This window comes from Mobula hypostoma, chromosome 13, assembly GCF_963921235.1.
Source record: "Mobula hypostoma chromosome 13, sMobHyp1.1, whole genome shotgun sequence".
NCBI lineage: Eukaryota > Metazoa > Chordata > Chondrichthyes > Myliobatiformes > Myliobatidae > Mobula > Mobula hypostoma.
Window position 1 is genome coordinate 47,628,313 of NC_086109.1, and position 16,572 is coordinate 47,644,884.

General features: G+C 42.2%; 1 protein-coding gene across 1 annotated transcript in view; it reads right to left on the reverse strand.

Annotated features, from left to right (window-relative positions):
* The window catches only part of pacsin1b (protein kinase C and casein kinase substrate in neurons 1b), a 227,065-nt gene extending 211,873 nt beyond the window's left edge, over nucleotides 1-15,192 (reverse strand). Inside the window, exon 1 of the mRNA XM_063065636.1 lies at nucleotides 15,062-15,192. The gene's annotated coding sequence lies outside the window, so the exon portion shown is untranslated. The remainder of the gene's footprint in view (nucleotides 1-15,061) is intronic.
* Nucleotides 15,193-16,572: the final 1,380 nt, after the last annotated feature.

Sequence of the window (16,572 nt, forward strand, 5' to 3'; positions counted from 1 at the left end):
AGTTATCATTATTAAAATGCACTTATTTCACAATTTTCTGCATTAAATTTCATCTACTATGTGTCAGCCTGTTACACCTGTGTACATGAAATTTGTTAGAAACTATTTCACTGTTAATTGTATTTCGAAGTTTCTGAAGAATTTGAAGTCCATGCCCTAGTCCAAATCAATAATATACAATGGAAAATGTAATGGCATCAACACAAATACCAAGAGGTATTACTCCACTATGGAAAAACAGCACCATCATTCCTTAATATCTCTCTGATTACAGTTATTATTAAAAGCCAAAGACAACCTATTACAAAATTAAAGGAAGCAAATGTATGAACAAAATATGTGCATTGTAATAACAAAAACAATTTTCTACCCAATTATTATAGCCTCTCTTTATATTAAAATACCAGGAAAACTTTGCTTTTCACTTCAAGTTTCTGGTAATTTCGTTATCCAAAAGTGATACAGGGAACTTATTCTGAATATATTTAATAGGAACGTAACAAAAGTTCAGTTTCACAACGTGAAACTTAAAGTTACTTTACTCAGAGGCCAAAATTTTTGTCCAACCAGTAGGAACTTAGCAGCACAATAAAGGAAGATTATACTAGAGAGAACAGATACTTATTTTGTGTTTGAAACAGAATTGTTAAGATACTAATGGGAACATGAGTGGAAACTTCTTCAATCTGAGGGTCATAAGAGTGTGGTGTGACAGGGTCCTGAATTACCCATATGAGCTGTGCTTTTGAAGAGAGAGAGAGAGAGAGTTATTTAACACCAACATCTTGTTTTTAAGAGAGAGAGAGACGAAGACAGCTTTGGATAATGTTATGGGTTTTCTGCAGCATATTTACATTTTTACAAGGACGCTGCCTGCTTGGAAATTCTTACGGACAGAGAAGGGAGGAGCTGTTTGAGTGACAGCTAGTATTCGGCACGGTGAGATAAACAGAAGGTCAGATGATAAACGGACAGACACTTGGTTTGGGACACTGAATGAGCTTTGTTGTGCCCACAGAAAAAGTGGGTTTTGGAGGATCGATCAGTGGCTCTGCAGTGTAAAAAGGGAGTGACCGGTGGGGAGTTGTTTGTGTGTTTCCAACCCTCGCCTTGGTTGATAATTCCACCACAGAAGGATGGTCCTCTTTGTTGTAGTTACAGTCGGTGACTTCTAAAGGATTTCGGAAGACAACGGGAAGATTGACGGCATTAGCTCACCTGAAGACTCAAATCTCTCCCCCTCTCTCTCTCCATCACTACTCAACTCAATACCACGAACTGAACTGAACTTTACTCATCATCGTAAGATTATCTATTTACCCCTAGACTTGAAGAAGCTTGGCTTTCATATATTTCCACACCTATATATAATCATTGCTAACCTGTTTGTTTTATCTGCATTGATATTACTGTATTGCGTAGTTACTAATAAATACCATTAGTTAATAGCAATACTGGACTCCAAAGTGTTTTCCATTTCTGCCGGTTCTTTAACCCGTCCCGGGTCCCTATCAAAATTGGGGCCTGCGTCCATGAAATGAACAAATTGGTTGGGGGGCTTGTTTGAATTGATTGGGGAAAATCCCTTTTGATTTGCTTGTGTGGAATGTCAGCAGAAATGGTGTTTGAGGTTTGTAAGTTTGTAGCAGAACCAACCCCTGAGGCGTTGGATGATGCTACGAGGAATGTGCTGTTGGCAATTGCTCAAAAGCTAAGACTAAAGGTGACCACTAAAATGAGGAGAGCTCAGATACAGGCGGTAATAGCCCAGCATTATATAGCGAAGGGAACGTTTGATGAGGAAGTGTTAGAGTTATTCACTGAAGGTAAGGTACGTACTGAGGCTGAGGTTCAGTTGCAATTGAAATTGAAATTAAAACAGATCGAGGCGGATGAAGCAGAAAAGCAGAGGGTTCATGAGGGTAGAGAGGCAGACAAACAGAGAGAAGAGGCAGGAAGACAGAGATAGTTCGAGAGGGAGATGTGGGAGCTGAGAGGTCCAGTGTTGGACCCTGATGATTTTTACAGCTCGGAAAGGCTTGTGTTGTTTGATGAAATTAAAAGTTGTGTCCCCTATGATGTAAGAGCTTACCCTAGATAAAGAGGATGCGCCACCCCGCGGGGGTCTACTAAGAAAGCAGACAAAGTTGTTTTAACCCACGAGGTTGAATTTACTCCAGATGAGAGTTACCCAGAGAGTAGCTGGGAAGTTCGGGCTGACCTTGAAATTGAAACTGGGACAAGTGGTGAAAGCCCAGAAGAGGCAGCTGTCTCAATTGCCTGTGTTCAGATTGTTGAAATACCTGTGGATTCACAGGGTACTAAACCTTGTGTTGAAACTCAGTTATGGTCTGAGGTGTCTGACTTGGTTGGAAAGCAATGCAGTTCTTTTGTGTCAGATGGTTTTGGTTCAGTGAATAAGGGGTTAACTTTGGTACCAGTGGACATTGAGAATTCTCAATCCCTTGTATTAGACAGTGTTCTAAAAGTTAGTGATGAGATAAAAATTGATGAGGTAAGTGTTACTGAAAATAATGGGAGAAGTGTTGTTCCTGGACTTTTGAATAAAGTACTGGGGAAGGTTGGATTGATAGCTTGCAGGACAAAGGCCTGCTGAGGAAATATGTCCCCCTCTGTTGAATTTTGCTTTGACATTTGGAGGTAAACACCTTCAAGGTTATGATGTTATTCATGATGATGTTGTTCAAGTTTGGGGTGTGGAGAGACAAAACTTGAAGTGTTGTTGTGACCAGGAGGGACTAACAAGTCGAAGTAAAGGTCGTAAAAATGAGATAAATGGATTCTTCGGCCTCTTCCACAATGTACACATGGCTTTAATAAGCCTGGTGATGGTGCTAAGTTTAGTAAACAATGTGGGGATGTTGACACCGCTCCAAGGTAAGGGTGACTTAACAATTCAGCTAATGAGCAAAGCTTTTGCTAATGAACCACACAGAAAGACTGATGTTTATCCCACATGCGCAGTTACTCGAAGCATGTTTAGGAAGTCTGCTGAGGCCCATGATAGCAAAACCAGAAGTTTAAAGTATGATGATGTGTCACAGACTTCTCTACCTTCCATGTTACAACAGGATTTGGAGAGTAAGGTGTATGAGAAACGTTTGTCCTTATCGAGGAACGAATTTATAGAGAAACAGAATAAAGATTCTGAAATGGGGTCTTTAAAGGAGACATCGCTACAGAAGAGGAGGTTCAGAGAGAGTCAGTAGGATATTACCTTAAGGATGGGATGTTAATGATACCCCATTAACCTTTTATAGATATGTAAAAAGGAAAAGACTGGTAAAGACAAATGTAGGTCCCCTACAGACAGAAACAGGTGAATTGATTATGGGGAGCAAGGACATGGCAGACCAATTGAATAATTACTTTGGTTCTGTCTTCACTAAGGAGGACATAAATAATCTTCCAGAAATAGTAGGGGACAGAGGGTCCAGTGAGATGGAGGAACTGAGCGAAATACATGTTAGTAGGGAAGTGGTGTTAGGTAAATTGAAGGGATTGAAGGCAGATAAATCCCCAGGTCCAGATGGTCTGCGTCCTAGAGTGCTTAAGGAAGTAGCCTAAGAAATAGTGTATGCATTAGTGATAATTTTTCAAAACTCGTTAGATTCTGGACTAGTTCCTGAGGATTGGAGGGTGGCTAATGTAATCCCACTTTTTAAAAAAGGAGGGAGAGAGAAACTGGGGAATTATAGACCGGTTAGCCTAACGTCGGTGGTGGGGAAACTGCTGGAGTCAGTTATCAAAGATGTGATAACAGCACATTTGGAAAGCGGTGAAATGATCGGACAAAGTCAGCATGGATTTGTGAAAGGAAAATCATGTCTGACGAATCTCATAGAGTTTTTTGAGGATGTAACTAGTAGAGTGGATAGGGGAGAACCAGTGGATGTGGTATATTTGGATTTTCAAAAGGCTTTTGACAAGGTCCCACACAGGAGATTAGTGTGCAAACTTAAAGCATACGGTATTGGGGGTAAGGTATTGATGTGGATGGAGAATTGGTTAGCAGACAGGAAGCAAAGAGTGGGAATAAATGGGACCTTTTCAGAATGGCAGGCAGTGACTAGTGGGGTACCGCAAGGCTCAGGGCTGGGGCCCCAGTTGTTTACAATATGTATTAATGACTTGGATGAGGGAATTAAATGCAGCATCTCCAAGTTTGCGGATGACACGAAGCTGGGTGGCAGTGTTAGCTGTGAGGAGGATGCTAAGAGGATGCAGAGTGACTTGGATAGGTTGGGTGAGTGGGCAAATTCATGGCAGATGCAATTTAATGTGGATAAATGTGAAGTTATCCACTTTGGTGGCAAAAATAGGAAAACAGATTATTATATGAATGGTGGACAATTAGGAAAAGGGGAGGTGCAACGAGACCTGGGTGTCATTATACACCAGTCATTGAAAGTGGGCATGCAGGTACAGCAGGCAGTGAAAAAGGCGAATGGTATGCTGGCATTTATAGCGAGAGGATTCAAGTACAGGAGCAGGGAGGTACTACTGCAGTCGTACAAGGCCTTGGTGAGACCACACCTGGAGTATTGTGTGCAGTTTTGGTCCCCTAATCTGAGGAAAGACATCCTTGCCATAGAGGGAGTACAAAGAAGGTTCACCAGATTGATTCCTGGGATGGCAGGACTTTCATATGAAGAAAGACTGGATGAACTGGGCTTGTACTCATTGGAATTTAGAAGATTGAGGGGGGATCTGATTGAAACATATAAAATCCTAAAGGGATTGGACAGGCTAGATGCAGGAAGATTGTTCCCGATGTTGGGGAAGTCCAGAACGAGGGGTCACAGTTTGAGGATAAAGGGGAAGCCTTTTAGGACCGAGATTAGGAAAAACTTCTTCACACAGAGAGTGGTGAATCTGTGGAATTCTCTGCCACAGGAAACAGTTGAGGCCAGTTCATTGGCTATATTTAAGAGGGAGTTAGATATGGCCCTTGTGGCTACGGGGATCAGGGGGTATGGAAGGAAGGCTGGGGCGGGGTTCTGAGTTGGATGATCAGCCATGATCATAATAAACGGCGGTGCAGGCTCGAAGGGCCGAACGGCCTACTCCTGCACCTATTTTCTATGTTTCTATGTTTCTATAATGAGGAAGTGGAGACCAGCCACTGTGCCCGCAAGTGAGGATTGGGCTATTGTGCATCAGGTAGTGGTTCCAGAAGTTTACAGGGCTGAAATTTTAAACATGGCTTACAGTATGCCTTTAGGTGGACATTTTGGAGTGAGAAAGACAGTGAACAGAATTATGAAGGAAGTCTACTGGCCTAATTTAAGAGAGGATGTTGTGAATTTTTGCAGGACTTGCCATACCTGCCAGGTTGAGGGGAAACTTAATCAGGTTATTCAAGTAACACCACTTAAACCAGTACCTGCTTTTGGTGAACCTTTTTCTAGGGTCATAGTGGATTGTGTATGCCCATTGTTAAAGACTGCAGCTGATCATCAGTATCTGTTAACAATTATGTGTGCTGTGTCTAGGTTCCCTGAAGCCGTGCCTCTTGGAAATATCAAGACCAAAACTCTGGTAAAAGCATTCAGTAAGTTTTTCACACTGATAGGTATGCCCAAAGAAATTCAATTTGACCAGGGTAGTAACTTTACTTCGAGAGCATTCCAGGGGATAGTTGGAAAACTGGGAGCTAAGCACATTGGGTTATCTGTATATCACAGAGAGTCCGAGGGAACCTTGGAATGGTTCAACTCCACTTTTAAGACCATGATTAAAACATATTGTGTGAAAAATGGGAAAAACTGGGATGAAGGGGTTCCCCTACTCTTATTTGCCGCTGGAGATACGATTCAAAAATCATTGGAGTGTAGTCTGTTTGAACCTGTTTTCGGTCTCAGGCCAAAAGGACCTTTGACCCTACTCAGAGAACTGTGGTCTGATTTGGGAATATGGGTCAATGTGCAGAAAAGATTTAATAAGGTTTGTGACCTTACAAAGGAAAGTTTGCAGAATGTTTGAATTAAAATAAAACACTTGTGGATGGCACCTGTGGGTACTGTTATGAAAACAAGTGGAGTCTTGGAGGCTGAAAATGAGATGAAAAATCATTTTAACCTGCTGAATCTAGTATCAACAAGATATAAGAATACCATTGTTTTGAAAAATATGACTGAGAAGGTCCATCAGTTGGAACCTACACTGCAAAAACAAGTGAAGGAATTAATTAGCAAGCATAAAGATTTATTTTCTGACATTCCAAGACTGTGTACGACTGAAGTGCATGACGTCATTGTCAATTCAGCCCAGCCCATTAAAGAGCATCCTTACAGAATGAATTTAGAGGAAAGTAAAATGGTTGAATAAGAAAATGGAAACAAGAAAGAACAAGGAAAGAGAGTGGAAGACTATATTGATAGAGTAGGGAAGGCTAAATACTTTATAAAAATTGACCTGTTAAAAGGATATTGGGGTGTTCCTTTAACAGAGAGGGCTGAAGAGGTATCAATATTGGTGACACCATCTGGACTGTATGAATATAATGTTTTACCCTTCAGGATGAAAAATGCTCTGGGGACATTTCAAAGAATGATCAATTTTGTGATTAGAGGATCAGAAAACACTGGGGCTTACATTGATGATTTAGTGGTCTGGAATGACACGTGGGAAGAGCATATTGCGCCTGTAGAAAAACTGTTTGAAAGGCTGTCTGAGGCCAATCTTACTGTGAACCTTGATAAGAGTAAGTTTGGTCATGCCACAGTTACATATCTGGGCTATGTAGTAAGCCAAGGCTAACTGGCTCCTGTACAAGCCAAGGTTCAAGCTATTGCAGAGGTTCCTGTTCCAACGGGCAAGAAAGCATTAAGAACGTTTTTAGGAATGGTTGGGCATTACCGTAAGTTTTGTAAGAACTTTGCTGACATCGCTCTCCCCCTAACAAAGCTTCTAGGGAACAGTGAAAGATTTGTATAGAGTGATCTTTGCCAGGAGGCACTTGAACGTCTGAAAACCATCCTGTGCTCAAGGCACCTCATTTTCCCAAGCCATTCTTGATAGCAACAGATGCCACTGATGAAGCTGCTGGGGCAGTACTGTTACAAAAGGGTGAGGGCGACATTGAACACCCAGTAGCTTATTCCTCAAAGAAAAATGGGCATCAGAAAAATTATTCCACTGTTCAAAAGGAATTGCTAGCACTTATTCTGGCTTTACAACATTTTGAAGTCTATGTTTGTCCTGCCCAGAGACCACTTGTGGTTTACACGGATCACAATCTGTTGGTGTTTCTAACTAAGATGAAGGATAATAATAGTCGGTTATTAAATTGAAGTCTGATATTGCAAGAATATGACTTAAAAATCAAACATGTGAAAGGTACTGACAATATTATAACTGATTGTTTATCCAGATGTTAAGTTGGAAATTGTACATGTTTTTGCTCTATCATCTGATGATTATACATGTATTGTTTCAAACTCTGAAATTTCCAGTTAATTTCCAGTTAAGGAGGGAGAAGAAGATGGCGGCGCAACGTAGCGCGTGAGGCCGTTCCGAATGATATAGATATGTGTTAACTAGGGCGCCGTGCACAATCCTGATTTGAAGGAGATAGCCGTGAGAAGCACAGAGGAACAGCTGGAGAAACTTCTGAAATGCCCGCTTTGCTGCCACTGCTACTGTGCGATCGAGAATCTCCAGAGGGGAAGGCCCCAAATCCTCAGCTTTGCCTATTGCCTGTTGCCGGGGCCGGGGTCGAAGCGCTCGGAAGAGATGGTGCTTGGTGCTCGGTGTCGGAGAGCTGGTCGGAGGCTCGGAGTCGGACTGTGGTCGGATGCTTCCAGGATGCTGCATCGGCAAGTTTGCAGCGCTGGAGGTTCACCGTCTGCATGAGATGATGGGACTTTCAAGAGACTTTGAGACTTTTACCGTGCCCGTGGTCTGTTCTTATCAAACTACGGTATTGCTTTGCACTGTTGTAACTATATGTTATAATTATGTGGTTTTTGTCAGTTTGTCATGTGTTTCTGTGATATCATTCTGGAAAAACATTGTATCATTTCTTAATGCATGCATTACTAAATGACAATAAAAGGGGACTGCATGTCCTCATAATCTACTCTAATCTAAACAAAAATTCTGCCTTCGTCAAAATTGTTTTGAAGGAAGGGGGTGTGATGGTGTCCTGAATTACATCTATGAACAGTGCTTTTGAAAAGAGAGAGTTATTTAACACCAACATCTTGTTTTTAAGAGAGAGAGACAAAGACAGCTTTGGATGATGTTATGGGTTTTCTGCAGCATGTTTACATTTTTACAAGGACACTGCCTGCTTGAAAATTCTTACAGACAGAGAAGGGAGGAGCTGTTTGAGTGACAGCTAGTATTTGGCACGGTGAGATAAACAGAAGGTCAGATGATAAATGAACAGACACATGATTCTGGACACTGAATAAGCTTTGTTGTGCCCACAGAAAAAGTGGATTTTGGAGGATTGATCAGGCAGATCGATCAGTGGTTCTCGCAGTGTGAAAAGGGAATGACCAGTGGAGAGTTCTTTGTGTGTTTCCAATCCTCGCCCGGGTTGATAATTCCACCACAGAAGAATGGTCCCCTTTGTTGTGGTCACAGTCAGTGACTTCTGAAAGATTTCGGAGAATAATGGGAAGATCGACGGCGTCAGCTCACCTGAAGACTCAAATCTCTCCCTCTCTCTCTCTCCATCACTACTCAACTCAATACCATGAACTGAACTGAACTTTACTCATCATCATCTACCCCTAGACTTGAAGAAGCTTGGTTTTCATATATTTCCACACTTACTTATATATAATCATTGCTAACCTGTTTGATTTATCTGTATTTATATTACTGTATAATATGTACAGTAATATAAATGCAGATAATGCATTTGTATTGCGTAGTTACTAATAAATACCATTAGTTAATAGCAATACTGGACTCCAAAGTATTTTCCATTTCTGCTGGTTCTTTAACCCATTACAGGGTACGTGAAATGGAATCAGCTGGCATCGCAAGTGGGGCCTGTGAGCTCGATTTCGATGTTTAGACCATAAGACCATCAGACATAGGAGCAGAATTAGGCTACAATTTGGCCCATCAAGTCTGCTCTGCCATCCAAACATGGCTAATCCTTTTCTTTCCCCTCTTCGGTCCCACACCTCCGACTTCTTCCTATAACATTTAATGCCATTTCCAATGAAGAACATCAAGCTCTGCCTTAAAAACACCCAACAACCTGACCTCCACAGCTGCCTGTGGTAATAAAATCCACAAATTCACCACCCTGGCTGAAGAAGTTTCTCCACATCTGTTTTAAATGGATGTCCTCTACCCTGAGGCTGTGCCATCTCATCCTGGACTCCCCCACCATGGGAAACATCCTTTCAAGATCTGCCATGTCTAGGCCTTTCAACCTTCAGAAGGTTTCCAGTGAGATCCCCCTCATCCTTCTAAATTCTAGCGAGTATAGACCCAGACCTATCAAATGTTCCTCATATGATAACCCAGATATCATCCTTGTCAACCTCCTCTGAACCCTCTCCAATGCTAGCTCATCTTCTCTTTGATGAGGAGTCCAGAACTGTTCACAATACTCAAAGTGAGGCCTCACCGGTGCCTTATAAAGTCTCAGCATCACATCCCTGCTCTTGCTTTCTAGACCTCTTGAAAAGAACGTTAAGAGAAGTTTGGATTGATACATGAGTAGCAGGGGTATGGATGGCTATGGTCCGGCTATGATCTAGGCAGTTTTAGTGGTTTGGCATGGACTAGATGGGTTGAAGGGCCTGTTTTTGTGCTGTACTTTCCTATGTCTCTACGATTAATCTACAAATCAGTTGACACGGGTTAAAGGTGAATATGACGCAAATCTAGAAAGGAGTAACCAGTAAATCAAACAACCTAATTAACTATAGAGTTAATAAGAAAGAAAAATCACTTATCACTAATCTGCTTTCCAAATTTGCATGTGATTCAATAACTTAAATATAAATCCTACTTCAACAAATATATCTTATTAATTACTCAATTGTCTGCCAATGAGTGCAGGTATTTCCTTTAGCTTATTTTAAGAGCTGCCACTTACGATGACACTACAGCACTGAAACAGGCCCTTCAGCCCATCTCATCCATGCTGAACTATTAGTTTGCTTAGTCTCTTTGACCTGCACCCAGGACTTTAGCTCTACATACACCTCCCATCCAAATGTCTCCTACATGTTGAAATCAAACCTGCATACACCAGTTCTGCTGGCAGCTTATTCCACAGTTTCACCACCCTCAGGGTGAAGAAGTTCCCCCGCCTGTTCCCCTTCAACATTTCACCTTTCACCCTTAACCCTTAACCCATGACCTCTAGTTATAGTCTCACCCAACCTCAATGGAAAAAGCCTGCATGCATTTACCCTATCTATATGCCTCATAATTTTATAAATTTCTGTCAAATCTACCTTCATTTGCTTACACTTCAGAAAAGAAGTCCTAACTTATACAACCTTTCTCTGTAACTCAGGTCCTCAAGTCCCAGCAACATCCTTGTAAATTTTCTCTGTGCCCTTTCAATCTTACTGATATCTTTCCTTTCGCAGAGTGACCGGAACTGCACACAATGTTCTAAATTAGGCATCACCAATGCAATCAAAATTCTTCTTAAATATTATCTTTGTTGTTTAACTTCCACTGAATGTAACCTTGTTGCAAAAACAGCACCTCTACTGAGTATTTCAACGTTGTCCTATATACACGGTGAACTTGTGACTTCATTTACTTCATACTGATCTGTGTGACCTAGTACATGGAAAAATTTTTTTTTTGAAATTATTTCTTATAATAATTTAATGATTTTAAAGAAAAGGTACTATTCATCATTTAGTTAACTTGCTTATTGTAGGCTGCATTATAAGTTCTAACTCAGCTGCTTCGTTGATTGTTCGGGACAAGGAGGACCAAGGACACCTACGTTTAAGGAAAAATGCAATCACCTCTGCCTGAATGACATACATTCTGAACTCAGGCACCACAGAAAGTCATCTACAATGGTGGCTAGGAAGGAAGGGAAGAGAGGAGGAGACTGGAGGTGAGAGGGAATGGAGAGGGTGATTAGGACGAGAGAGAAGTGTGAATGTGCTTGTGGAGTGTGTGGTAAATGGAGAGGGTTGCTTTGGAAGTATGTGAGGGTGAGTAGGAGATGGGGTAGTGGTAGGGCTTGAGATGAAGATGGAGGGGTGTGAGGGGTTGGAGGACGGAATTGGGGAGGAGGTAGAGATATTCAGGATAAAGTGGAGGGGTGAGGAGAGAAGGTGGACGGATATGGGGGCAGGCGGGGAGGCACGTGGAAGCTTGCAGAGAAAGGTACAGGGGTAAGTGGGAGGCCGAGGGTTGGGGAAGAAAAGGGGTGGGGAGGAAGGAGGGGTGAAGGGGTTCGAATGGATTGGGGGCGTTGGAAGGTTGAGGGAGATGGTGTGGTGAGAGGGAGTTGGAGGGGTGGGGGGAGTTGGAGGGGTGAGGGGGATGTTGGAGGGTGAGGGAAGTTGGAGGGGTGAGGGGGTGTTGTAGGGGTGAGGGGGTGTTGGAGGGGTGGGGGATGTTGGAGGGGTGAGGGGGTGTTGGAGGGGTGAGTGGATGTTGGAGGGGTGACAGGGTGTTGGAGAGGTGGGGGATGTTGGAGGGGTGACGGGGTGTTGGAGGGGTGAGGGGTGTTGGAGGGGTGACAGGGTGTTGGAGGGGTGAGGGATGTTGGAGGGATGGGGGATGTTGGAGGGGTGACGGGGTGTTGGAGGAGTGAGGGGGTGTTGGAGGGGTGACAGGGTGTTGGAGGGGTGGGGGGATGTTGGAGGTGTGAGGGGGAGGTGGAGGTGTGAGGAAGAGTTGGTGGTGTGAGGGAGAGGTGGAGAGGTGGGGAAAGGGGTGTTGTGGGGGGAGGTGGGGTGGAGGAGTGGAGGGAGGTGGAATGTGGGAGGAGGAGTATTCAGGAGAAGTGAAGGGTGGAGGGAGTTTGAGGAGTGAGTGGAGAGGTGGAGGGATATGGTATGATGAAGTGCTGGAGGGAAGAGTTGTGGGGAAGTTGAGAGGCGGTGGGTGTGGGGTGACGGGGTCATGGAGAGAGTGTGGTGTAGTGGGTTGGGATGGGGCTAGAAGTAGGCTGTGGGGTGGTGAGTCCTAGTATGAGTAATGAAGATGGCGTGACTATGAACAGCATTTGGAGGAATTAAAATACAAGTAACGTGGAACTTCGAACTTCATGTGCATTCTTACAGTTGCCTTTCAGATATCCCCAGGTAGGTGGGAGTCTCACTGAGACATCAAAATTCAGCATTTAATGACAGTATTCAGATCCTACACCACTGTGCCTGATGATGTTGTCCCCATGAAACCCAACCCTAAGGAACAACAGGCCCAGAAGGACAATAAAGAGGCTGATTTTGTATTTCCCTGGGACCCAGAAGGAGAATCAGCACTCTGTGGCCAAGAGAGGAGTCTGTCCATTGTCCTGGGACAATCATCTTCAGCTGTTGAGGAGTAAATCTCCCTCTGTGACTTGGTCAGAAGTGAGAAAGTTTGATCACAATATCAACAAAAGGAACTTAGCTGTTTCTCCTCATCCTTTGACTATTGTTGTGTCCAGCATCAGCAATAAATCATCCATCAGAAACTTAAGATGTGCAAACATCAGAATTTCTAATTTTTTTATTTAACTTCATCCATAATAAAATATTTACAAGAGTAAGCTATGTGATCTCTTTTCATTCTTTGCATTCATAGTCAAGGCTTTCAGTGCTGTTCTACACATCAACATTCATTCCTACACATCAAAAGAACTGCTGCTGCTCATGTGATCCTCTGTGGGAGTAATTACTACAATAATTGAAGGGCTTCCTCACCTGCCCTACCCCTCCTTGTCCAGTAGCAGAAGACTACGATGCTGTGGTCCTTCCCCACTGAGCCTGGGCAGTGTCCGCACAAAGATTCGGTGTGTTTCTCAGCACGTACTCCTGCAGCTTGGAATGTGCCAGGTGATAGTATTCCTCCACCGACATCTCAGTGTGCGGGCAGACCAAAAGGCATCTTTCACCAAGATAATAATCTGCCAGCAGCACTTCATGCTCACCTCCACATGTCCCTAGTGATGGCATGTAGATCAGAGAGTCTTCTGTCATGTAGCTGCTTGGCCCCTGCATCTTTCTGCACAACCTAGTCTGCAAAGAGGTAAGCTACTGAGTTTTCCTCACTACAGTCATCCTGTAGGGCAGCATGTGGTGGGGATGTTGCTTTAGGCATGCAGAAAGGATCTGACTGGGAGAGTCCCTCTCATCACCAGTCAGGCAAGGCCTTGGGCACCTTACCAACATCATTATTCCCGGAAAGACTGTAGTTACAAGAGTGGAGTATTTCCTGACTCCTATAAACCACCTTTCCACCATCTACAAGGCAGGGAAAGCAGGCAGGAAAGCTAAAGAAAATCGCATCCATCCTGTATGAAGCACTTCCTTAAGCAGCACCTTGATAAAAAAAAGTCAAACATTAACTCCTTCCTATCCCCCTGCTAAATCTGCAACACACATAAGATTAAGCCACCAAACTCTGTAAATCCTGCACTTCTATTGCCTACATGGACAAGACTAATGGACATGTGGTAACACCAGCATCTGCAAGTTACACATCATCTGGTCTGTCTTTCCAGCCTCACATCTGCCCAACAGCAACTGTAAGAGTAACATTGTCTTATGGACTGTCACAGCTGTCCAAGATGGTTCAGGACAAGGGGTAACTGCCAACAAATTGACAATAAATGAGTTCTGACAAATGGGTCTTCAACCTGAAATATTGGCTCTGTTTTTCTTCCCAGACATGGCCTGACCTGCTGAGTACTTCCAGCATATTCTGATATTATTGCTGATGACAAATCCTTGCTTTGGCAGTGACCCTTATATCCTGTGAGTGAAATGTTGGTATTCGATGGGGGAAGTGAGGTATGTTTGGTCTGTGATGTTGAGGGAATCACCTGATTTACCCTGTTATTTGTCATTACTTTCATTTCTTTGCCAGTTCACTGACTGGATTTCTTACATGACAGTTCTTAACACAAACCCTGAGTAAAGATACTGTCAAGAAGAAGACCCAGCCTTCATATAATAAATAATAATATTTGGAGAAGACATATAATCAAAAGATATAATTGGGCATTATTTTATCATAGCAGGATAACATCAAGGAGTCTCAAACCAGATGACAACTCTACTTCATAGTTATATCACAGGAATCATCACCATCAGATAGGGCAAAAAAAATTAAAAGCTACTGTGAAGGGATTGATGAAGCTGCTTTTACCATCATTTTAAACAATGACATGCAACATCTATGCAGATCGCAGACTCGGGAATGAAAGGCTCCATTTATATTTCGTCATGTGACTTGATTTTCATTAAGCCTTTGCAATCTAAATATGGAAATGATGTTTTGCTGCAGTACTTACATGAGGCATTGAGAGGAAAGCTATAATAAGGCAATAATGGAGGGGTTGTGGATGAAAGCGAGAACTGCTCACTCACTAGCAACACAACAGGGAAAAATACTGAGCATTTTACCGCAACTGTTTCATTCATTCACAAAAACACTCCTACAGTGTGATATAATCAGCAGAAGTAAATACAAGCCTAAATGAGCTGAGGGAAAAATCGAATTAAAACGCGAATCCACTACAATGAAGCAGATCAATATTTATAAAGCTTCTGCTTCAAGTGACCTATAATGAAACTCTTACAATAAAATATATGTTGATTATCTAGTGAGGCACATATCTCAATCATATGCAAGTACTATCGGCATTTCAAGCTATTTAGGTGGAATTCATTTCCCAGAGGACACGCGTTACCGAGTGTGTTCCTTGAACTGATAGCTTACTAATCCAATTTGACAGGCAACTGCAAATGTTACAAAACCACTTGAATGGATTTTGAAGGATGTTGCCCTAGAATCCTTGTCAAAAATTATTCCCAACTGGATTACTATAGAATTACTGCAATAAGATCAATTAGTTAGGAAAATTAAGCCTTACCAGTTTCTGGATTTCTTTGAACCGTGCTATTACTTTAAGACAGAAGGAATTAGATAAGCCTGGTAGCTGACACAAACAGTGCTTGAAGCCAGCACACTTTGCAATGCAACTGTGGAACCACAGGGCAGCGATGAGACCTATCTATATCCTCCCATCCAAAACCTCTAAATCATTGTCTCCATGGTTACAGATAACACGGTACACATCACTGAACCATACTGAAGCTATGAAGACTTGTACAGCAGGCAGTTAGCATATTAAGAAAATACCTGACCCTATGATTAAAAACTTCATTTGTTGACACAAATACTCAAGTTGGCAATTTTGAGGCAGATAGCAAATGTTTTGTGTCATATTATGAAAATGGCTAATTTTTGTTCATTCAGAAAACACAGGACTCGGCACAGTGCAATTTAAATAAGGTATAGAAGGTGTAGAAAATACATTCTCAATTATCATGTAACATTGAAAAAGTAAGATGGATGTTTCAAAATCATTTCTCATTTCCCCAGACCAGTGACGCACAGTATGTTAATTACACAGTGTTAATCACACAGGCAACAGAGACCTGTGACTGATATTGAAAAGTCCACTGAGAGGAGTTCAGATGACATGATAATTCTTTTCCAAGTCTTAAACAAATAGATAACGCGAGTGACTTTATTTCTCATTGCTGCCATAAAGGCAATGTTGGCATAAGTTGATGGTTGAGAGATTGTTAAGAAGTAATTTAATTCGCGTTTTAAAATGCCTTCCCTTTTTTCCCAAAAAATTATGCTCTGCCATTGAAGGTACAACACAACTACTATTAAAGTGTGCACCCCTTGAAGAATATAAAGTAGGAATTAATGGAACTAGTTTAAAGTTCACTTGTAATTATCTTCATTGTTCAAAGTTCAAATTTCAAAGAATTTTTTTCAAAGTATATATATGTGTCACCTGAAATTTATTTTCTTGCCGGCATTCACAGTAGAACAATAGAATCAATGAAAAGCTACACATAAACACAAACTGACAAGGAGCCAATGTACAAAAGAAGGCAGACTTTGAAAATACAGAAAATAATTGTATCCAGAGACTAGTATGTTGTCATCGGCTGCTGAGCATAGATTACAGGATGATATTTTGAAATTTACCTAAATATGCAAGAGTAAATTAAGCATAGAAAGTACCAAAAGAATCAGCAATTCAGCCTCTTGAACATTGTCCCACAATAAGACAGGAAGGGGGCGATTATTTAGGTAGAAAGACAATAACATGCATGAATATGATGCACAACAATGAATAATAGCAGTTAGCAAGTCAGCCCCGCCATGGGTGGTAAACTCCGCCAAGCCTGGCTGTGAAAGGAAAAGGATTGAACACGGGACTAGCAACCCCATCCTGTAAAACCCAGAGCTAGAGAAACAGCAACAGAAGCTCCAAAGACCTCATCCCTGGGAGAGGAAGGATCTTCAAAGAGGGGCTACACCTGAGGACAACTTGTCCCAGGACTGTCCAGCTGCCGTCAG